The 23,014-nt window shown below is 40.3% G+C and overlaps 1 protein-coding gene across 8 annotated transcripts in view; it reads left to right on the plus strand.

The window, feature by feature from the left end:
- The window catches only part of Lrrc8d (leucine rich repeat containing 8 VRAC subunit D), a 112,636-nt gene that overhangs the window by 77,090 nt on the left and 12,532 nt on the right, over positions 1-23,014 (plus strand). The window contains exon 3 of one of the 8 annotated variants that reach the window (XM_078026694.1): positions 3,151-3,213. The exons of the other annotated variants lie outside the window; for them this stretch is intronic. The gene's annotated coding sequence lies outside the window, so the exon portion shown is untranslated. The remainder of the gene's footprint in view (positions 1-3,150; positions 3,214-23,014) is intronic. 8 annotated transcript variants of the gene reach the window in all.

A 23,014-nucleotide genomic window follows, 5' to 3' on the forward strand; every position in this document is an offset into this window, starting at 1 on the left:
GCTTTCGCCTTTGTCTGCTATATTTGTACAGTCAGCTGATTAGAATGTGGTCCTGTGAAAATCGAACCTAGGAGCCATAGGTGTCAGAACTGAAAGGCTCAGAGAGTCTATAAAAAAAACCCCTCTGAGCAACAGTTTCTTTGTAAAAGGAGACCAGTGATTCCTGCCTTACAGTGTCACTCTTAAGAATCCAGCTAAAGACTGTGGTAAGCCTTACAACTGTGTATTTATTGCACTCCTTCCTTGTGCTGGGTGCTGTACTAGGCCCTGGAAAAGCAAACGTAGGTTATAATCCCTGTCCTGCACAGATTTACAGTTCAGTGACAGATACACAAAAGCAGGCAATTGTTGAAAAGTTTGGAAGGGCAGAAATGCAGAGGATGCTCTGGGAGAATCAAGGAAGGATTAGCAGGGTTACTGGCATGGAGATTTCAAGAATACCTCCAACAGGCACTGATGCAGACAGAGATAAAACCAAAAAGGAGAACCAGAAAACCGGATGTTTCAGGCAGAGAAAGCAGTGAGCAAAGAGAACCCAGAAGGGGGACGTTGTGATGCTGATGCCAACCCTGTTTTATTCAATTATTGCTTTCCCTTGGGAGAAATAAGTGTTTGTTGGGTAAAGGCTTCATTGGAGAGAATTCAGAGGGTAAAGAAGGTGAGAGATGTAGATTAAAACCATCATCAGGTGTATTCTTTTTTGCCTGATTTTGTGTAGATATTTGGGGTTTGGAAGAGGAATGAAGTTGAGTGATTTTTATACGTCATCAAAAATCCACGGTTAAAAATAGGCCTTTGTTCAGGTCAGGTGTAGTGTATGCTTAACATTTGAGGCCGATCTTGAAATATAGTGACACAGAATTTCCAAAGCAGAGCGAGGAAGGCTGTTCTTCTCAAGAAAGTCTTTACAGCTCTGGAGGTCTGAATTATAATTTAAATCAAAAAGTTTAACTACAAACTGCAGGGAGCACCAAACTGGAGCTTCTCTTTAGCCCCACGTCATTTTTTGTGCCTGTCCCAGTTTTCCAACCATCAAAGCTACAACAGCATCCCTTCCAGACTACCTACCCTTAGCAGCTTAGGTGTCTTGTCAGTGTAGGCCTTAGTCAGTGTAGGTGTCTTGTCTTCTCCCTGTTTGCTTCACAATTATACCCACCATCTCAGCAACCAAGAATCACGAAGCCAGATATCCAGTGGTGATTTCTGTCCTTCTGGTGAGTGGAGGCAGAAAGGGGACAGGAAGGATAAGGGGTACCTAATTCTTGTGCTGTGGGCTTTTGTGCCATGAATTTTCACGTGCTCTGATAACAGCCAGACTTCCTGCAGGATGGGGAACAGACTGTGCCTCATACATTTTTAGCCCAGTGAATCCTGTCAGAAAACCGAATGGCTTCATCATAAAGTGTGATACGAAGGGGTCCATTCTCCCTAGCTCTGCTGACCTGCAGCACTGAGCACAGCACTGAGCAGCATGGTACAGTAAGAATGAAAGGGATCAGCAGTGATGCATTACAGTAAGCTTAGAAACTGATTCCTGCCAGCCTAAATCTAGAGAGAACTTCAGAAATGGTCTGAGCCCAGTCTTCTCCTTCCACAGGGTAGAAACTAGAGCCCTGTGGTGAGAACTGGCCTAAGGTTCAGCTGCCAGTTGGAGACAGGGCAGGAACGGAAATCCAGCTTCCCCTCCACCTCACCTGCCCATGCTAGCTTTCCTGCTTCAGTGGACCTGGAGGGAATCCTTGGTGCAAGCAGGACTAGATCACCAGGTAGCCAGACTCCGACAAGTATTCAGGGCACCTGGAGATTGGTGCCCAGTAGGAAATATTTTTAAAAGAATTTGTATTCAGTACTTATCCAAAACACCCCAAATGGGTTGCCATGGGTAAAAGCAGACCTTCACTGACTTCCATAAAGTTATTTTATGGTTTATCATTTCAATTTCAACTTCGATTTGGAGAAACACCGTGATGTTTTTGGCGCTTGGGAACTTTGGTGGCTTCATCTTCTTCCTCACTGTAAACTTCTTGGACTCAGCCCCTTCACCAAAGCCTCTCAGAGGCAGGGATAAGCCAGCCCAGTCCCATCCATCTATATGGCATGGCTCTACTTCATTATGTACTTTCCAGGTGAATCTCTCTGCTGAAAGCTCTGTCCTATCCCCATGCCAATCCAATCACGAGGACACTGTTATGAGAAAAAAGAAAAAGGTTTATTGCCTTGCTAGCAGAGGAGAAACACAGGGGAGTCCTTTTGCAAAAGCTGTGATTCTGCCCATCCCCAGGAACAGGGGGCTTTTATAGAAGTAATTCAAAGAAAACTAGATTAGGGAGAGATCAGGGAGAGGTTTAGGGAAAAGAATATCAAAGGAGATCAGTGAGGAGATCAGGTAGGAGAAGATTAAGAAAACAAGATCAGGGAGGAGAAGTTTAGGGAAAAGAAGATTGGGAAAAAGAAAAAATATATGTAAGTTTCAAAGCCACAAGAGAGATAATCAAAGCATCAAATGAACCCCTGTTAATCTCTATGCATGGGATTGGTCCAAGGGCACAGGAAGGCCAAGAGTGTGTGGCACAGTTGTCCTTCTGTAACCGAAAGCTCCATCCTCATCCTCAATGCCAATCCAATAACGAAGGCAAGGTCTTGAGAAAAAGGAAAAAGAAGGTTTATTGATTGGCTAGCAAAGGAGAAACCAAGGGGCTTCTGTCCCAAAGACTGTGATTCTGCCCATCAACAGGAATGATGGTCTTTTAAAGAGGTGATTCAAGGGCTACATTGCTCCTGTTCTCTGTTGAAGTTGTAATTTACTCGTTAAAATGGGAGATAAGCAAGCGTTTCTGAGATCTTCTAGTACCATCCCCAAAGTCTGGATTACTTCATTCCTATGGTGGGTGTGTGCTTAAGGACCGAAGAAAGGTAATCCTATTTCCCCTGAGATTAGAGAGGGGGACAGATTAGGGAGGAGCAAGGAGAGAGGAAGAGAAAGAAACTTGTCCATTTTAAAAACAAATTGCATTGGCTGAGCAGCAAGAAATATCCAAAGCATAGAAAGAACCAGTGTTATACACTGAGCTAAATGGGTGTTTATGTGGACTCACTAAATCCTCCCCAGGACTGCTCAGGTGAGTGCTGTCATTTCTCTTTTATTGAAAGGAACATGGAGGACAGAGATAAGTAATCTAAATGGCAGATCCAGGATTGTGACTCTGGATTGATGTAAGTACTGAGCCCTTCCTCTTAATATGACATTGTGCTGTGAGTTCAAAGAGGAAGAGGAGGGGAGGTGTAGTGGGCTGGAGACAGTGTGGGGAAAGTAGTAACTTACCTTGAGTAGATGAAGAGCTAATTACTTCTGGGTTTCTTTCCATTATAATCAAAGTTGTGTTTTGTTGTTTGTTTGTTTTTTGTTTTTTGAATTGTTAACAAGAGGAAGTTTCAGAAAATGCTTTCCCTTGAATATATTAGGTAATATCTTCTCCACAGTGCCATCTTTTCAATTCTCTTCCTCACTTTTCTTACCCAGTATTCGTGGTCTGTCATGGATGCCTTTTCAGTGAGGTTCCCAGTATCACATTGCTGCGTGTTATTTCCACTCTGGTGATACTTTCTCATAGCTGAGAGAAATGGCAGGATTAGCAGAAAGAGGGGTGTTAGGTGTTTTATCTCAGTCACCTTCAAGTAAGCATAGTTACACACAGGATGTGTCTTTTCAGGATTCGGGGCACAGTTGGTTGGTCTTAAGGAGGATTTTTCCTTTGGAAAGTTAAGCATTATTTCTGTGGCTGCTTCACCACACTTAATTGAAGTACAATAACCATGATTCATAAGAAGGAATCTCTTATGAACATTTCAATCTGCTATTTCTCCTGAGTGAAGTTCTTAAGACTAATTGGGTGTCTTGAGTTGAGCCCAGAAATTTGACAATCAGGTTTCACTGAATTGATTTCCAAAACAAGGATGCCTTTAAGATTCACTTAATAGGGCTGGGGTTGTGGCTCAGAGGTAGAGCACTCACCTAGCGTGCATGAGGTACTGGGTTCCATCCTCAGTACCACATAAAATAAAATATATTATGTCCACCTATAACTAAAAGATAAATATTTTTTAATTCACTTAGTAACTCTGATATACAATATCCAGATGTCATTTTATTTAATGATTCTAGTGGTTTGGGAGGCTCCTTTTATGCATTGTTTTTGTCCTTGATAATTGTTATTATCACTGGATTCCCAGTTTGCCTTGAGACCACTCAAGCTCCCCTTGCTCAGGACTCAGCCTTTTGCTGTGCCTTCGAAAATTAATCAGAGAAGGTGGGCCTGAAGAATGCAAGTGGGCGGAGCAGGATGCAGAACTACTACTAGAGACCTGCTTTCCCAGCACTCAAGGCTCTCCCTCCCTCGTTTCCCTTAGTGCTGTCAAAGCCAAAGCTTTTCATCTGTAGCTTGGCTCCTTCAAGAACCCCGTGCCAGCTGCTGCTGTCATGACAGCTGTAGGTGAGCATCTGAACACTGGTGAGTTCAAGAAAGCTGAACCATCAGGTTCTTCTTGGAGTTAAGGGGGCATCCTGTAGTTAGCAGATGAGAGACTGTTTCCCATCAGCTCTCCACTGGTCAGGTTCCTGGGCTGTACCTTCTCAGGTCAGGCCAGGGACAAAGAAGGAAGGAAATAAAGTGAAAGACTTCACTCACTTTTCTTCCTTAAAAGGAGCCTGCAGGAATAGAGAAAGGTTGGAGGAATCTGGAGGCAGTGAATTAACTAGCACTTCTGTATGCTCCTGCTTATTTTATTCGGGTCTTGCTTAAGTGTCCAGGTCTCAGGACCAGAGACTGTAAACCTGCAGGGGAAAGTGTGAACATCTTAGCATCCTTATTCCAGAATCATGACTGAATGGAACGGATAGCAACTAAGTTTTAGAAGACCTGGGTTTCTATCTCAATGCCATTATTGTTAATCAGCTGATAATCTTGGTCAAGGAGTTGAACTTCTTGAACACAAGTTTCTCCCCTGACTTGGGGTTGATAACACTAGTTTTCACAGGCTCTTTGTGCATTTGTGAGGGTGAATTAAAATGGTAACACCTTAAAGTCACTGTGGAAGCTGGTCAGGTCCCCTTGCTATTATGATTCTACACACAGTTCCCTTTTTCAACTGCAGGCAGATGGCTAGTTGTATGATGAATTTTTACATGGAAGCAGTTCATTTTGAATGTTTTTTTAATAACTCATAAAGGAATAATAGCTTAAATATTTGGTTGTAAAAATGGGGAAGAACTTGTGAAACAGTGTCATGGTGCCCTTCAAGTTTATTTTGGTACATATAAAGGAAGAGTCCTTCCTCTTAGGTTTTCACGTCTTAGGTTTTCATTTGGCCTATAAAATATCTGGGAAAAACTTTCTATGTTCTACATGGTTGAAAAACCAATTTCCATATGCTAAGTCCTTTCTATTTTGAAAACAGGGTCTCACTAAGTTTCTTAGAGCTTTGCTAAATTGCTGAGGCTGGCCTTGAACTTGTGATCCTCCTGCCTTGGCTCCCCAAGTCCCTAGGATTATAGGCATGGGCCACTGTGCCTGACTTGAATATAGTTTAGATTACTTTGCTCTGAGAATTCATATAGAAATTTCTGCATATCATGTTTTGGACTGTTTCTCAAAAATTAGATGGGGTCAGATATGGTCAAATATCCACTCATGAAGAAATAAGATCATATATTTTATTGTTTGTTTCCTTCTTATCACGTTTTTGCTTTTTGAACTTCTTGAACACAAGTTTCTCCTGTGACTTGGGGTCTATAACAACACTAATTTCATAGGATTATTATGTACATTTACACATTTTCTTTTGTTAAGTTTTCTTATAACATTTTTGCATATATATCTTCAATAAATATTCACTGAAACTATAAGATATGCAAGGCAACTCCTAACCACTCTTGAGATTTGAGGACCCAGTAAATAACTCCTCTTTCATTCCCAAATTCAAAACCAGTTAGAAAGAAAGAAGTAAGGCTGATAGATACAAAAATGCCATCTTTAGTGCTGATGATGCTTTTTAAAGAATGTGGCTTTGGGTCTGCAGCCAAGGGAGCCTTCTGAAATTTTATCCATGAATTATTAGGTAGACTTACCCACCCTTTCCCTAGCACAGCATGACAACAGAAGCCAGGAAGCTGCAGGGAAAGCCATCTACACCCATAGGAGAGGGATCCAGAATTCATCATCTCTGTAGGCAGGCAGACCCCAGAGAGATGAAAAAGCAAGGTTCGAATTTTCAGGGGGAGAGAGAGGCCAGATGAATTCTTTTAGGGAATTCCCTCCAGGTGATGTAACCTGAGGAGGCCCTCTGGCCCCTGCTCAGTAAGTGCATTCAGTGGGGAAGGAAGCCAGGCATTATTACTGGGAGGACTGAACCCCAGTTTGCCCTCTGCACATCTTTAGGAGTGGGAGCACATTTTGTGAGGCAGCCGATCCCTGATGTTTTAACTGGACTATTACTTTTCACTTCTAAACCCCATCCTATCTCTGAAGCTTACTTATGGATTATGTGTGGATTCGTGTATTTATTTATGGCTCTGGGGCCTCATACATGCTAAGCAAGCACTTGACCACTGAACTACCCTCCCATCCTCTCTGGAGCTTCTTTAAAAAGCGCCTTTCAAAAATGAATCCTTATTTGACTAAAAAATGAAAGGAAGGATTCCTCTTCATAAAGTACCAGATACCTGGTGATGAATGCACGAAGCCCAGAGGTGGATTTTATCTGAAGCTTGAGCAGAGTGTTATGCATGGCAGCTATCTGCTCTGGGGCGTCTCAGCTGCTGAAGAGTAAAGCCACTGCTGTCACTGAAGGGAGTTCATCATTACTGCCATTACTGATTGCTCAGCCTTGGAAGGTGATTTGTGATGCATCAGCCAGAACCCCATAGTTCCATCCCACCCTGTCTGTTCTTTTCTACATTCTCCAACTCCTATGCCTGTCTAGGGGAACAGTTTTACAGGATTTCAGGTAGACTGTGATTGCTTGGTGTCTGCTCTGTCCTTTATGTTGGTGTTCTCAGCCAAACTTTTGGGAGTTGATGTTACCCAGAACCTGGGGATTGACCTTCTTCAGAGAAGCCTGCCTATGTGTTGTGCCAAGTTGTGTTAGCCACTGCATGTTGTTCTCGGATAGGCTCTGGAGTAAGACCAGTTCGTGTGCATGCATTTGTAGCAGCACTGGGTAAAGACTCCGGAAGTGAAGGGTCACAGCTCTACCCTGCTGAGTCATCTGGGCTCTGGCTTGCTGGCAAGGGCTCCCAGACTGCATTTAGTTTGCTTTTCCTACTGGTTGCATTCCAGTGGCTGTCAATGGCTCTTTTTGCAGGTCTGTGAGGGCTCAAGTAGAGCTGGAATAAGTCTGGGTACAGCCCAGCAATCTCAATTTGCTATATCTAACCCAACTCATCTGAATTCAGCTGTTACTTCTTGAGGAATATTTTATTTTTGTGGTGCTAGGGATTGAACCCAGGGCCTTGTGCACACCAGGCAAGCACTCTGCTACTGAGCTACACCTCCAGCCCCAGCTGTTACTTCTTAATAAACACTAGAATGGGTAAATCAACCTCCTTTAGACCAACCTGTCAGCCTTTACTCATGCAGGGAGGCTATTGTGATTTGTCATTGTGAGAACACAGAGGGTCCCAAAGGACTCCCCATCCATCTTCCAGGTGCTGGGCTTCCTGTCTTCCACTGTGCCTTTATGCATGAGTGACAGCTGCCATTACTCCCTTTTGTTCCTGATTGCCAGGGATGTGCATGAACAAGGAAAATAAATGCCAAAGAATAGACAAACAGTACATGAAATTTTGTTTTGGAACTTGAAAGCTAAGCACCTCAGGCAAAAAAATATACATCTCTTCTTTTCTCTCCCTGGCCTTATGTAACCTCACTCTTAATTCACACCACTTCATTAAAAATTTTTGTTAACCTTTCCTAAACTTTTTTTTCTTTTTCCTTCCCTTGAAGTCTTTTCCAGCTCTGAATCAGTCTCTCCCCTTATGAGATCACTTTTTCTTCTCAACAGTTGAATCTTTAAAAATAAGCATGCTGTAGCAGGGCATGGTGACACAAGCCTGTAATCCCAGTGACTGGTAAGGCAAATTCAAGGACAGCCTTAGCAATTTAGCAAGACCCTATCTTAAAATTAAAAAAAAAAAAAAAAAACTGAGGATGTAGCTCAATGGTAAAGCTCACTAGGTTCAACCCACTGTATCTCCCCTCAAAAAAAGCAATTCATCCCCATAATATGGAAGAAGGGGGAAAAAAAAGTTAATAGCTTTACAAGGTGAATCACAAGACAGGAAAGCATCAAAGAATCTTCAACTATTGAGATCTTAAACTCCTGGAGTATGTTTTTCCTTAAACTAATTACAGATTTTTTTTATTGGTTGTTCAAAACATTACAAAGCTCTTGACATATCATATTTCATACATTTGATTCAAGTGGGTTATGAACTCCCATTTTTACCCCGTACACAGATTGCAGAATTACATTGGTTACACATCCACGTTTTTACATATTACCATACTAGTGACTGTTGTATTCTGCTACCTTTCCTATCCCTCTACTATCCCCCCTCCCCTCCCCTCCCATCTTCTCTCTCTACCCCATCTACTGTAACTTATTACAAATTTAAAACTTACTTTTTTAAATGTGCTAAATTTAAACTTGTAGTATTATAGTCTCACCTGTTTATCCTGTTTCCCACCACCACCCCGCCCCCACCCCGCGCGCCTTCCCCCCCCCCCCATTCTGGGGATTGAGCCCAAGGGGTGCTCCACCACTGAACTACATCCCCAGACCTTTTTATTTTGGGTTTTTTTGTTTTTTGTTTTTTGTTTTTTTTTTTACTAAGTTACCAAGGTTGGTCTTAAAACTTGTGATCCTCCTACCTCAGCTCCCTGAGTTTCTGGGGTTACAGATGTGAGCCCAGGGGCCCTGTTTTTAATTGAAAGTACTTCATGGATGAGAAAACTAGTGTGTCTTAAGAATATAGCCAAGGGCCCCTGAAAAGACAAATACCAAATGGATGCTTGATAGTGTGATTACAAGAGTTTATCCCATAAATATTTGTTACTTATCTCTTGTGTACCAGGCAGCTAGAATGTGTTAGATGACACATATACAAAGATGAATAAGACCGTCTCTCCTGAAATCATGTATAGTCTAGCCTATTGAGTATACAGATATTATCTGTTGGTGATTATCCTAATAAACTGTGAAGAAACTAGGATGGAATGTCAAGAAAGGCCCAGATAACCCTGCCTTGGAGTGGGATGGAAGGTGGCTTTTCTTAAGGACACATTTGAGTTTGAATTTATTTGTTGTGGTGCTGGGGATTGAAACCAGGGCCTTGTGCATGTGAGGCAAGCACTCTGCCAACTGAGCTATATCCCCAGCCCTTGACTTTGAATTTCAAGGGAACCAAATTTTAGAATTTTAGGTCAGGAAGGGGCCCAAAGACGATCTTAATATAGTCTTTTATAGATAGACAAGGAGTCTGGGACCTAGAAATGTTGATTGTCCTTGGTGGGATCCAGCAGCTCATCAATGTCTGTCAGAGCTAGAGTTCTGCTAGAACTCTCCTGCATCTGCTGGAAATAGAGCTTGGGCCGCTCATGTTCTTCCCATATAAATAATTGTTTAGGGGAAATGAAATCAACATTCTATTGAATATAATTTCTCATAGAACTGCCCGGTGTGTATAGAGTTTACCTTTATCATAAATCTGAGAAGGATTACCTTTTAAATTTTCTTTTGTAGAAACCTAAAGTAACAACTCTTCTGGTACCTACACTACCTACATGTAAATTAATAGTTCATTACAAAGACAGTAAAATACAGGACAGACTAAAATAACCTGTTGATTGGTTAGTTTGGTTTGGGGTTTTTTTCTTGTTTATTTGTTTGTTTTGTTTGGTACTGACTGGAGGATTGAACCCGGAGGCACTTAATTACTTATTTAAATCCTCAGCCCTTTTTATTGTGACAGGATCTTGCTAAATTACTGAAGCTGGCCTTGAACTTTCAATCTTCCTGCCTCAGCCTTCTGAGTTGCTGGGATTATAGGCATTCAACACTGTGCCCAACTAAAACCTCTTAATTGGAATAGTTTTCGGGCCCCAGGTAATCTAAGAACTATAAATCAGAGCATCACTCAATATAATTAGGCAGATAAAAGAAAAAAAATGAAAGAATTTTATTCATCTGTTGCTAAGTAGAGATCCTAGTACCCAATAAAAAGTTTATAGCATTGAATGATTTGAATGTTGAACCTTTTGTCCTAGATCAGCCTTTTCTATAAAATATTACAGTGTCACCAAACTTTTGTTCTTAATTCTGATTATAGAGATTGGTTAAATAATAGTGATATAAACTTTTGACCTTACACAGGTACCTAAAAGGTCAGTTCCTACAAGTTCATGCTAAGTTTCTTGCCTTATACCCACCAAACACTTACAAACTTATTTTACTTTATCATTGTAATTCCTGATTTGTAGAATTAAATGAACTAGTTGAATACCCTCAGGTAGAACCACTTAAATGATTTCCTTTCTTTTATTTTTTCTTATATGATTATGTGGACAACCTACAAAACAATTGGTTTTTTAAAAGGATAGCAAATGCTGGGTGTGGTGGTACACACCTGTAATCCCAGCAAGTTGGAGGCCTGAGGCAGAATTACAAATTCTAGACCAGCCTGGGCAGCTTAGTAAGATTTGAGGATATAACTCTTGCCAAGCTCCCCTGGGTTCAAGCCCCGGTATCATAAATAAATAGGAGATAGATAGGAAGGAAAGAAGGGGGAAAAAGAGTTGTTGGAAAGGACAATTACTTCTTAAATTTAAGGTTTCTTTTTTTGTTGTTTGTTTGTTTTAGTTTTATAAAACTTTTGTTCTAGCTCTGTAGGCTGAGATAGGAGGAGTTCAAAGCCAGCCCCAGCAAAAGCAAGGTTTTAAGCAACTCAGTGAGACCCTGTCTCTAATAAAATACAAAACAGGGCTGGGGATGTGGCTCAGTGGTGGAGTGCCCCTGAGTTCGATCCCCAGTATGGGAGGGGGAGACTTGTTCTAAGCAATGTCTTTCTTGATGCCTGAAATAGATCTAAAGTAGGTTAGGGCCTGTCTGGAGCCAGCTCCAGTTCATCAGGTATCATTCATTCTTATCAGTTTAAAAAACAAACAAACAAAAATTGGGGCTGGGGTATAGCTCAGTGGTAGAGCTCTTGCTTGGCATTCTTAGCGGGGGGGGGGGGGGGGGGACAACTCTTATGTGTATATACCCATGTATTTTTTGTTTTGGTTTGATTGATAGATTGATTGATTTGTAGTACAAGGATTGAACACAGGGCCTCACACATGCCAGGCAAGCAAGCATTCTACCTCTGAACCAGAGGTAGAATCCCACATATTTAATTTTGCTTGTGTTTTGTTTTATTCTGTTTTGGAACTGGAGATTGAACCAGGGGCAGTTAACTCTGAGCCACATCTCTAGTCTTTTTCTTTCTTTTTTTTTTTTTTTTTGTAATATATATATTTTATTTAGGCAGAGTCTTGCTGAGTTGCTTAGTACCTTGCTAAATTGATGAGGCTTACCTTGAACTCTCGTCCTCCAGCCTCAGCCTCCTGAGCTGCTAGATTATAGTCTTGTGCCACACTTAATGTTCTTGAGCTACACACACACACACACACACACACACACACACACACACTTGAAAAATTGAGGAAATAATTTATTTAAATGAAATGATCTTATAACCCCCCCACCCCTGTGTGCCCACATATTTTCAATCTCAGTAAAATTATAGTTTGAATTATTTTGCTTCATTTCCTGTGGATATGTTGTAAAGCATTAAGAGTCACAAAGCAAACCTTCTGTATTGAGAAACAATATCCGGTTCTTTCCAGACATAACAAGGGTATGATAAATATCTTCCACCCCACCCCCACCCGCCTCTCTTTCTCTTTACTCTTTGGAGGCTCTGGAAAGCACTCTTCCAGCAGCAGGTCTTAGTGATTAATTTCAAGGCCTGAACCTAAGCATTATCGACTATAATAAAAACCACAGGTCCCAAGAGTCGGTAAGTATTGATGTTGGTTTAAAGCCAGTGGATAAATGATGTTTAATGTATTAAATATTAAAGGCAGAAACATGGTTTGGTGAGTGCTGCTGAAGCTGCCAATTAAAACATCCAGTTTGATTTACAGAAATTTAATTTTATCTAGATACAATCTATTTCAACTGACAGTCACTATATAGTAATGATAAAATACTATTAAAGGCCCAAAAGATTTCCTAAAATTATATGTGAATGCAATGAGAAAAAAATGAAAATAACTTTAATATTTAATGGTCTATATTTTCTGATAGGTAGCCAAATTTGCATCTTTTTAAAATATCTTTAGTTGTAGATGGACACAATACCTATATTTTGTTTAGTTTTTTTTTAATGTGGTGCTGGGGATCAAACCCAGTGTCCCACGCGTGCTAGGCAAGTGCTGTACCACTGAGCCACAACCTCAGCCCCCAATTTGCATCTTTAATGTTACATTGAATTCTTACAATTTTGGAATACTATAAACTATATCTTTTTTTAAAGATAATACTATGACAGTGGAACAAAAGAAATCTCGAGGGAATATATAAATACCCTCCTCCCTTTGTTTTTTGCTTTTCTGTAATTTCCAAAATATTATTCAGAGCCCTGATATAGTTACTTTAAAGGTGGGTCATTTTTTAAAATAAAAAGATCTCTGATTACACCACCTTAAACTTGCATTAGTGTGTTGGCTTCACATCTGACCCTTGAAGTAAGTTTTTAAAATCATACTTGATGTATAACATTCCCCCCAATTCTGCTTAAAGTATACGTTGTTGAAGCCAACAGCCTATATTTCACCACTGATTATTGGAACATTCTATAAATTTCTGAAAAATGAAACTTTCCATCCTAAGAGTAATTTTTTGAATAGCAATCCAAAGATCCCAGTTACTGCACTTTGGAAATGTACAGCTAACTCAGGTCACCTTCAGTTTGTGCCAGGAAACACTTCTGTATATGAACTCATTAAATCCCCACATTGCCCGTATATGGCAGGTGACCATTACTATTCTTATTATCACAGCACTGCCACATTTCATAAGTGAGGAAACTGAAGCACAGAGAGATAAAGTAAATTGCCCCAATTCCTATAGTTAGTAACTAGCGAAGTCAAAATTTGAACCCACGCAGTCTGGCTCTAGGATTCAGTCTCATAAATTATTGCACCTAGGGCTAAACCTAGACCCTGTTTCCACAGACTTTCACAGACTTGCAAGTATAATGTATATTTGAGTAATATTCTTTTTTTTAAAAAAGTGATTTTTTTTAGAATTTTGTATCCTACAGTTTTCCATTACTTAAGATATCTAGGTTATTTCAAATAATCTATGCGTTGACTGTGAGCAAGCAAATAAGAAGAATCATGCTGTGTTGAGATTATTGCCAGTCTAAAACTAGTTTTCTCAGGATTTTAGCCCCCAAAGATGATTAATTTGTTGTTTGATTCCCTTCTTTCCCAGTTTACAAATTAGAGGAATTCTTCCATGAGTCCCCCAGACAAAGTTAGTCATTTCCTGCCCTCTGATCCCACAGCATTTTGTTCATACTTCATATTTTAAGCAAATACTGTTTTGTAATTAATCTGTTTATATGTCACGTCTTTCCACCCCCACCCTTGCTTCCAAGAGTTCTTCAAGAGCTGGAACCAGGTCTAATTTATTTTTGTCTGCCACTAGCCTGTTGACAAGTGAATGAATCATATTGCCAGAGAAGTGAAGGGACTTGCCCAGAGCCACAAGCCTGAAATGTGAGCACCTTTCGAAACTCCTCACCTCATACTTGTCACTCACTAAGTGCCAGAAATGTTTTTAAGGGATTTGAACACTTGCAGAGGAGTTTCCCTGGGTTCCTCTAGACCAAAGATTTGTAAAACAGTAAGGATGACCACAATGATGAGGATGAGGAGGAGGACCACCATAGTTCCATTGCCCCTGATCCTGCTGTTATCATTTAGAGCATCAAATGCAATGTTTGTGAAAGCTTTGACACTGGTAAAGCCCCTTAGATAAGTATTGTGTATCCTGTGACTCTGACCTGTTACTATTCACATGTGACTCGCAAGTACTTCATAGTCATTGTCTCGTTAACTTTTCATGACACCTCTGTGAGGTAGGCGATCTGTTTGCTGTTTCACAGAGGAGAGAACTGAGCCTGAGAGACACCAGGTACTTCAGCTGTTATCACAGATGGCTGAAAGGGGACTAGAATCCACCCAGGACACTGGCTTGTATCCAGAAAGCCACCAGAAAAAGGCCACAGGGTCCCTCAGGGTATGTCCCGGTCATCTTCTGATGTCCTGGGGCTCTGGAAACCTCTGGAATAAGCCCAGGAAGGAAATACAATGAGAGATGAGAGTCAGGCTCCTCTGGGGCCAATTATATATGTGTGTTTAGATGTTAGTCAGATTTTTCATTTTATCAAAATGCAGGGCTTGGACACCAAATGCTCCATAAGATAAAATGAGCAGTTTGGTTTTGAAGTGGCCAACCACCATCTGCTGTTGTAACCGTCAGCAGCCGCGCGGGGATCCTGTAGGTCTGGCGGGAGGGGCTAACCTCTGCATTGCTTTTGTCTCAATGGGGAGTTCCTTACTTTGACTCTCAGAGGAAATGAAGGCTGATAAATCCAGCTGCTGCTTCCTGTTCCTATAATTCTGAGATTTATTTTTTTTTTTTTACGAGCAGAATGCTTTATTTTTAAACCAGTGGAAAATACCCTCAACCTGTTTGTTATTAGTATTTCCTTAAAAAATGGATGTATTCACTTGAGCTTGAGAGAGAGAGAGAGTATGTGTGAGAGAGAGAGAGAGAGAGAGAGAGAGAGAGAGAGAGACAGACAGACCCATAATGCTGCCTGAGATGGCTCAGTTTTCTGTTTTTCAACGGCAACAGGATGAAAACCAATTAAGGCAGACTTGACTGTGCAGAAAGCTCTATGTGAGGTTGATGACAGAGTTTGATTTAGGGGAGGCCTGTAATTTATTTCTGTGGCCTTACTATCTTTCGTGCTTGTCTAATTCAGGTCTGGTTTTTCTTCTGCTTGATTGTGACATTAGTGAATAAATACCTGCATCCTCTAAGAAATGCACTACCTCCTCAAATTCCGTCATATACACAAAGCAGCCATTAGGTATAGGTTGCTAGGATGCAATTTGGTGCCTTGGATTGTGTAACCGATGCTTTCATAACTAAAAGAAATATTTTCCCTAATGCCATATTTTTTTTCGTTTCCTAGTTTAAGAGAGAAGAAGGCATATGGGGTCCAATGGTGCATGTTTCAGACGCACTAAAGGAAATGTATTTGGCAAAGTAGAATTCTAAGAATGTAGTAAAAATACCAAACTCCTTCACAGAGTAAGAATCTTAGGTCTGAATTAAGCCTTTTAGCCCTTTCCTTAATATTTGTGAAATCATCACAGGGGGTAAGAGTACATATTTTACTCTTTGAGAGTCAGCATTACAGTTAATATTAATTGATTTCAGAATAAAAGGAAATCTTCATAACATAGGTTTAAAGAAGGACTTACCCTGAATATTTGGCCTGAATTTGTTAAGCTTCTGATAGTGATGAGTAAAGAATTGAGCGAGACTTGACGCTCATTAGAGCCAATCTAGCACACTTAATGTCAGAGGTGTCTTTCCAATTGTAATCTCTATTCTGCCATCTCCTTGTGTAGCCGTTTCTTGCTATAAAACAAAGTTCACATTATTTCTTTGTCTCTTAGTAGTTAGTAAGGATCGGGTTCTTTGGACTCCATGAATGGTCTATTGAAAAACCAGAATGATGATAAAGGTGTGAAGTGATATTGTCATTAAATAGCAGTTAGGTTGTAAGTTGTAGCTGCGTTTTTTTAGACTGTGTTCCAGGTGTCCTGGGGTAGCCTTTGAACACTAAGCGTTGTTTCCTTCACGAAAAGGTTCCTTCTAATGGTTGGTAAATTTGGGGATTTAATTTAATTTGGGCTCATCTCTAATGTAAAGCAAGAGAACAGGGCAGCTGTGGGCTTAGTAGAGTCAGTCAGATCTGGGTTTGAATCCTAGTCCACTGTACATTAGCTGTGTGACCTTTGGTCAAATTACTCAAGCTTTCTATCCCTCAGTTTCCTCTTAGTAGAACTGAAAACATAATCCTACTGCTCAGATGGACAATTTAATGAGCCAAGTATGTGAGTACTTGGTTCCTCAATAGGATACTTTTCTTCCCACCTACCCTGTGTGTTTTCAGTAGCCTTGGGGTTGCGTGGAAGGCACTGCCTAAAATTGCCCCGTGAGGACATCAGCACACCCTGCACCTCCCACCTCTCTGCCTATTACTTGATCATACCCAGAACTGCTTGCCTCTGTGGCCATGTACTATGTGGTACAGGTGGGGTGAATTACATAGGATGTGGAACCATTTTGCAAGGTATCTTTTTTTCCTTTAGTCTTTCCCCAAAAAGGACCCTATTATGTTGGTGTTTACCAACTTACTAAAGGGAAAAGCAAACACTATATATCCAAACTTCTATCAGAATTGGAATTCCATGGTCTTTAGTCCTTTCTGAAGGTGTGAATATTAAGCATCCTATATATATGTGAGTTGTAGGTCCTAGTAGAAATGTTTATAATATGAGACTTACCTTTATGCTCAAAAACATCTCTACATCTCTCAACTTTTTCACTCTTTTTGTCTGTGTGTGTGTGTATATATAGTAGTACTGGGATTTGAACCAGGGGCACTCCACCACTCAGCTACATTGCCAGCCACCCTACCCACAACCTACTTTTTTAAATTTTGAGACAGGGTCTAAATTGATAAGGCTCAAACTTTCAGTCCTCCTGCTTCGGCCTGGGATTATAGACGAGTACCACCGTGCCTAGCCTCACCCTGCTATTTTCAATTTCTACCTCCCTACTCCTTTCCCATCCTAAAAAGTATATTCTTCCATCAGTCTTGCTGTTGACTTAGCCTTTGTTTCTTTGTGTCCCCCACCCCAGGTAGGTTTTGAGAAGGGAACATTCAGTATTCACTTTCTCACTTGACCCTTGCTCACTGTGGGCCAGACTTCACTGAAAGGGCTCCATAGGAATCTCTGGAGGCTCTAGCACTGGAGGCACTTTGATTCCTGACTTTAGCACTAGCTTGTGATGGGTGTCGCTGCTCACCACTCTCTTCCTGAAATGCTTCCCTGCTGTGGCTCCCAGGACAAGCCTCTCTCCCTAGTTCCTGTGTGTGCTCTCTTTGGGTGATCTCACTTTCCATACACTGATTAGTCATAAGTCTAGTTGTATTCCAGATCCTTCTTCTGAGATTTAGCTCAACCATCTCTACTTAAAAATTATTACACCAATCCTCATTATCAAAACTGAAAAATCGCTGGGCGCAGTGGTGCACATCTGTAATCCAGCAACCTAGGAGCTGAGGGAAGAGGATGGTGAGTTCAAAGCTACCCTCAGCAGATTAATGAGGCACAGCCAGACTCTGTCTCTAAATAAATACAAAATAGTGCTGGGGATGTGGCTCAGTGGTTGAGTGCCCCTGAGTTCAATCTCCAGTGAACCGCCCCCATGCACCACGCCCCCCCCCCCCCGGCAAAAAAAAGAAATAGCAGGTGCTTAAGTATGAGTTTGCAAAACAGTTTTTCAAAATATTACATTGAAGGTTGGATATGCCTCAGTGGCAGAGTGTTCACCTAGCCTATGCAAAGCCTCAGTGAGCTCTCTATCACTAACCAAAATACCTGAGAACAATTTATAAAGGGGGAAAAGTTAATTTGGGGCTCAAGGTTTCAGAGCTCTCAATCCATGGTCAGCCAGCTTCATTGCTCTAGGCCTACTGTGCTGCAGAAAATCATGGCAGAAGCGTTTGGAGGAAGAAAGCTGCTCAGCTCCTGGCAGCTGGGAAACAGAGCAAGGAACCAGGCGCTAGATATAGTCCTCCAAAGCACCAACACCCAAGGATGTACCTTCTCCAGCCATGCCACCTACCAGCAGTTACCAACCAGTAATCATCTCACCTCTGATCATTCCTCCATTGCCTAACACACGAGCTTTTCAGGGGACATTAAAGAATCAAACCATAACACCTTAAGAACCCCACAGTTAAAGCCTATTATTTTTCAGACTATTCAGGCTAATGGAATCTGGTTTCTGGAATAATTGAAAAACTAGTGAAACAAACAAAACACACACACACACCAAAAAAAAAAAAAATACTTTCTAGGGAGACAAGGAAAGGTAGCATAGTTTTTCATTCATCAATGGGGTTTTTTTAGGCTAATATTAAAAATGATTTATACTTCATAAGTAAATGATAGCCAAGAAGTAGGGTAACAGTAAAGGAGGGCTCAAAGATACAAGGATGTAGAATGAGGACAAAACCAAATACTCTAAACCTGTACAAGATAATCAACACAACAAATATCATAATATGTACATAAGTAGCCTACAGTCTCTTTTGTTGAATTAACTTAAAATAGAATTTCAATTTTAAATTGCTCGAATGGTATATAAGAATGTGACTTAAGGAGTTTCACTTGCCTGAGTTTTCATTTTATCTCTTTTATGAGTACATCTGAAAAATGAAAATAGTTGATATCTCACATTACTCACTGAGTAAACTCGGATCTTCATTTTCCTTATCAATAAAATGTGTTAAAACACGGTAGTAATAAAGCACACATATTAAATGTTCTCATGACTAGGGCTCCCTGGAATTGGATTTAGAGGTCCAGAAACATCTCGGGGGATGGGAGGGCAGGGAGAACCCGTGAAGAAAACCCAGAATTTGGAATATGATGGTGATAGGAAAATAAAGGGTCATGAAGGCTTTGAGAGGAAAAAAATAATAATAAAGAAAAGAAAGGAGAATAGAAAAATCAAAACCAGGAGGGGACTTGAGAGAGAGTAAAGGGATAAATCAGTCAAGTAATGCACAAATTAAGGACAACCCAAACACTTAAAAATTGTTAATGACCTTCAAAAGAATGATCTCTGTTGTGGTGGGATTTATTATTAACATTAGAAAATGTCTTAGAATTAACTAAAAATTCCCCCAATGGGTTGACCTTTTAAAGTAACACAAATAGAGCCTGATTTTAGAATTAGTGATAAATTAGTAAACTTGATAAATATTACTTTTGTCCTATTTTGAAGGATTTGATAAAACAAAGACATGTTTTATTCATATTTAATCTTGTTTCTAAGTACTTAGTATCTATTTATTTGTGTCACTCTTGTGAAAATTACAAATAATCCAGAGAGGGAGTTCTGAGAGGACATTTAGCAGGAAGCCTTTCATTAGCTAAGGTGTGCTGTAATTAACGGTCATTTCCCTGTCCCCAAATTATTTGAACAAGTGGAGTTTTAATGGAGAGCCATAGTTAGGACATTATAACACTTCTCCCAATTATAAAGAATTAGTGGAGTTATAATACTGAATCAGAATTGAGTGGCCTGTGGTTTATTTAAAAAAACAAAAACAAAAAACTCCTAAACCTTCATGTGGTGGGAAGATACAAAATAAGACAAATCTAATTTTTAATTCAGTATGTTTTTCTTATTTTAGATGAGTTGCTTCTTTGAAAACTCATGAAGATCTTTGACTATGGATCATCTTGAATATTACTTTCTGATAAAGCACATCTATTTAACTCTGGGAAAATGGTCCAAGATAATATTTTTGCTTTTGTGGTGCTGGGGCTCAAACTCAAGTATTATGATTTGGATTTGTAACGTTCCCCAAAAAACTCATGTTAAGCAATGCAGGAATGTTCATGGGTACAAAGATTAGATTGTGAGAGCTATATTTTTTTTAAATATTTTTAGTTGTAGATGGACATAATACTTTTATTTTTATTTATATATTTTTTATGTGGTGCTGAGGATCAAACCCAGTGCCTCTCACATGCTAGGCGAGTGCTCTACCACTGAGCCATAATCCCAGCCCTTGAGAGCTATATTCTTTTTTTTTTTTAATATTTATTTTTTAGTTTTAGGTGGACACAATATCTTTTTTTTTAAATTTATTTGTTAGTTTTGGTGGACACAACATCTTTTTCTTTATGTGGTGTTGAGGATCAAACCCAGTGCCTTGTGCATGCCAGGCGAGTGCACTACCAATTGAGCCACATCCCCAGCCCAAGAGAGCTGTATTCTTAATCAGTGGATTAATCTATTTGATGGATTAATTATTTTATTTAGTTGTAGATGGACACAGTATCTTTATTTATTTATTTCTATGTGATGCTGAGGATCGAACCTAATGCCTCACATCTGTGAGGCAGGTGCTGTATCACTGAGCTACAGCCCCAGCCCTGGATTAATGATTTTAGTAGACTATTGGGTGAGCAGGTGGAACATGGCTGGATGAATAGGTCACTAGAGGTATGTCCTTGGGCTTTATCTTGTCCCTGGCTCCTTGCTCTCACTGTTTCCCAGCTGCTACAAGCTGAGCAGCTTTCTTCCACCACCCCACCCTACTATGATCACTGACCATGGCCTGAGACCTGTGAAACCATAGGCCTAAAATAAATGTGTCATCTTCAAAATTATTCTCATCAGGTATTTTGGTAATAGCAAGGAAAAGCTGACTGATATAAGGCAAGTTGACCCCTTCTGATTGTTTTGCACACAATGGTTATATTTTTTAAATATAGGTAAAGACAAAATTAAATATTTTTAGTTTTCAAAGTATGCTTCACTCCAGAAATATTGCAAAAGAGTAGTTATCAATTACCTTTACATTGATAACACATTATATTCCAACTAAGCTGGTAGATTTCATGGTCTATTTCTTGTCCAAGAATATGAGGGTTTATAGTTTTCATTTATTATATATAATCTTAACTTTTCAAAGAGATTTGAAGACATGTGAAAAAATTAATTTATAATAAAACCATGTGAATCAGAGTAAAAGAACAAATAGTGGAACAATGAAATGGAGGATTAAAAGAAATCTGGGAGTCACATCTTTTCCTCTTTCCCTTCCCCATACAATCAGTTGTTAAGTTCTGCTTTCCCCCATCCCCTAACTTTTATAAGACTTGCTTATTACTCATTTTCTTCTCTATCACTCACAGCCTGGTCATAACTACCACATATGTCCTTTGACCAGAGTAATGCAACATTTGCCTTCTTTTTTTTTTTTAATTTTTGGTTGTAGTTGGACATAATACCTTTATTTTTTATTTTTTTATGTGGTGCTGAGGTTTGAACCCAGGGCCTCACACGTGCCAGGCAAGCACTGTACCGCTGAGCCACAACCCCAGCCTCAGCAGCTGCCTTCTTGAGCTCTCCTCTTTCCTACTAACCTGGATGTTAAGCCCAGAGTATTCTTTTGATAAAGATACATAAAACTGATTTTCACTTGTCTTCAACAAAAAACCTCAACATTGACTTGCCACTACCCTTAGTTTGATGATCTCAAATCTTCTAGGGTCCTGCGTCATCTCAGGCTGCCCTCACTCCCTGAGCTCTGGGCTCTGGCTCTTTCTTCATACTTCACTTGTCATAACTTCAGAAAATTCCTCCCTGATCTGTTGACCAAGGAAACTCTCATCTTCCACTTTCATCTCGCCATGCAATCAGGGAAAGGTCCATGCTTTCTGGGACCAGAAATTTATGAAATTTGGGGAGCTCAGAGAAAAGAGTAAACAATTAAAGATACAGAAGTAGTGCCAGCCTTGAAAGGGCCCTGTGCAAAGGTGACATGCTGGTGCATAAGCTGCTTTTTTTCTGCATGGCACATCTGCCTCTGCCCATTCTTCTTCTTGGCAGCTCTTCACAGTTGACAGTTTGATTTATGTGTCCAACTAGATAGGTATTTCCTTCCTCTACACTTTACACAGTGAGAGAGAAAATATGGCTGAATTTGATCACCAATTTTCTCCAGCAATTTGCATAGCTTTAACACTTCAGTGTACAGTATGTGCTTGAATGTTTAGCATGTGCCTAGGCACTACAACACCCAGCGCCATTGCCTGTGCAGAAGTGAAGAAAACCCCACGTGTGAGGAAATCTGAGGCTCTGGCAGCTTCATAACTCAAAGAGACTCCCTCTCTGGAGCTCCTTCATCCCTGGCCTTTTCTATTACCTGCTGTGTGCTAAGACCAGGCTCTAAGCCTCTGCCCTTTATCAGGAATTAGATATTGATCGTCTGTCCTAGTAAGGATATGCTCACCCTCACCTTTGTCTTTCTGTCCCTATAAAAGGTTTAGGTGTGAGCTAAACCGCCTGCTTTTTGTTTATTGGGACGAGTTAGGTTCAGAATAACCTGTTACAAAGAGCTATAATGTGTTGTCCATCTAGACATTGAAAATGATCAGTCTGTCAAAGCCGATCATTTTTACTTTGGAATAATTAATAGTGACCTTTATTAATTAAGTGCCTATCTTGTGCATTGCCCTCCTTGTAGGAGAAGCATTTAAACCCAGCTGAGGGAGAAAGGAAGACAGCCTAAGGGTTGTGCCGTCCTCAGGAGCAGCCATTATTTGACTATACATTCATTTTTATTTCTAGTGAATAGGGCCTCTAGTACACTACCAAGAAACCCTTTCAACTAAATAAGCTACCTATCCAAGGATTAGAATTTGTATTAGTATCTTTCTCTCATACTACCTTTGAGAAGTTTTTGAGGGCTCATAGGATGAGCATGTGTATGTACCAGGTACTTGGGTGCTTTCCAGCAGTCTTCACCACAGCAGAAGTAAGGATTGGCAGGCTCCCAGCTGTTCATGTCCAGAGTACCCATGAGTTTGCCAACAGAGGGGCTCTCTATCCCAGAGACAGCTGGAAGAGAGTGCCACAAGCTTCTGGGACCATGCAGAGCTGCTTAGGAGGTCAGGGAATTCCATCCCTAGCATGTTTTCCTTAGCTCTGTTTCTGGCTTGTGCCATGCATA

This window comes from Ictidomys tridecemlineatus, chromosome 11 (assembly GCF_052094955.1).
Source record: "Ictidomys tridecemlineatus isolate mIctTri1 chromosome 11, mIctTri1.hap1, whole genome shotgun sequence".
NCBI classification, from domain to species: domain Eukaryota; kingdom Metazoa; phylum Chordata; class Mammalia; order Rodentia; family Sciuridae; genus Ictidomys; species Ictidomys tridecemlineatus.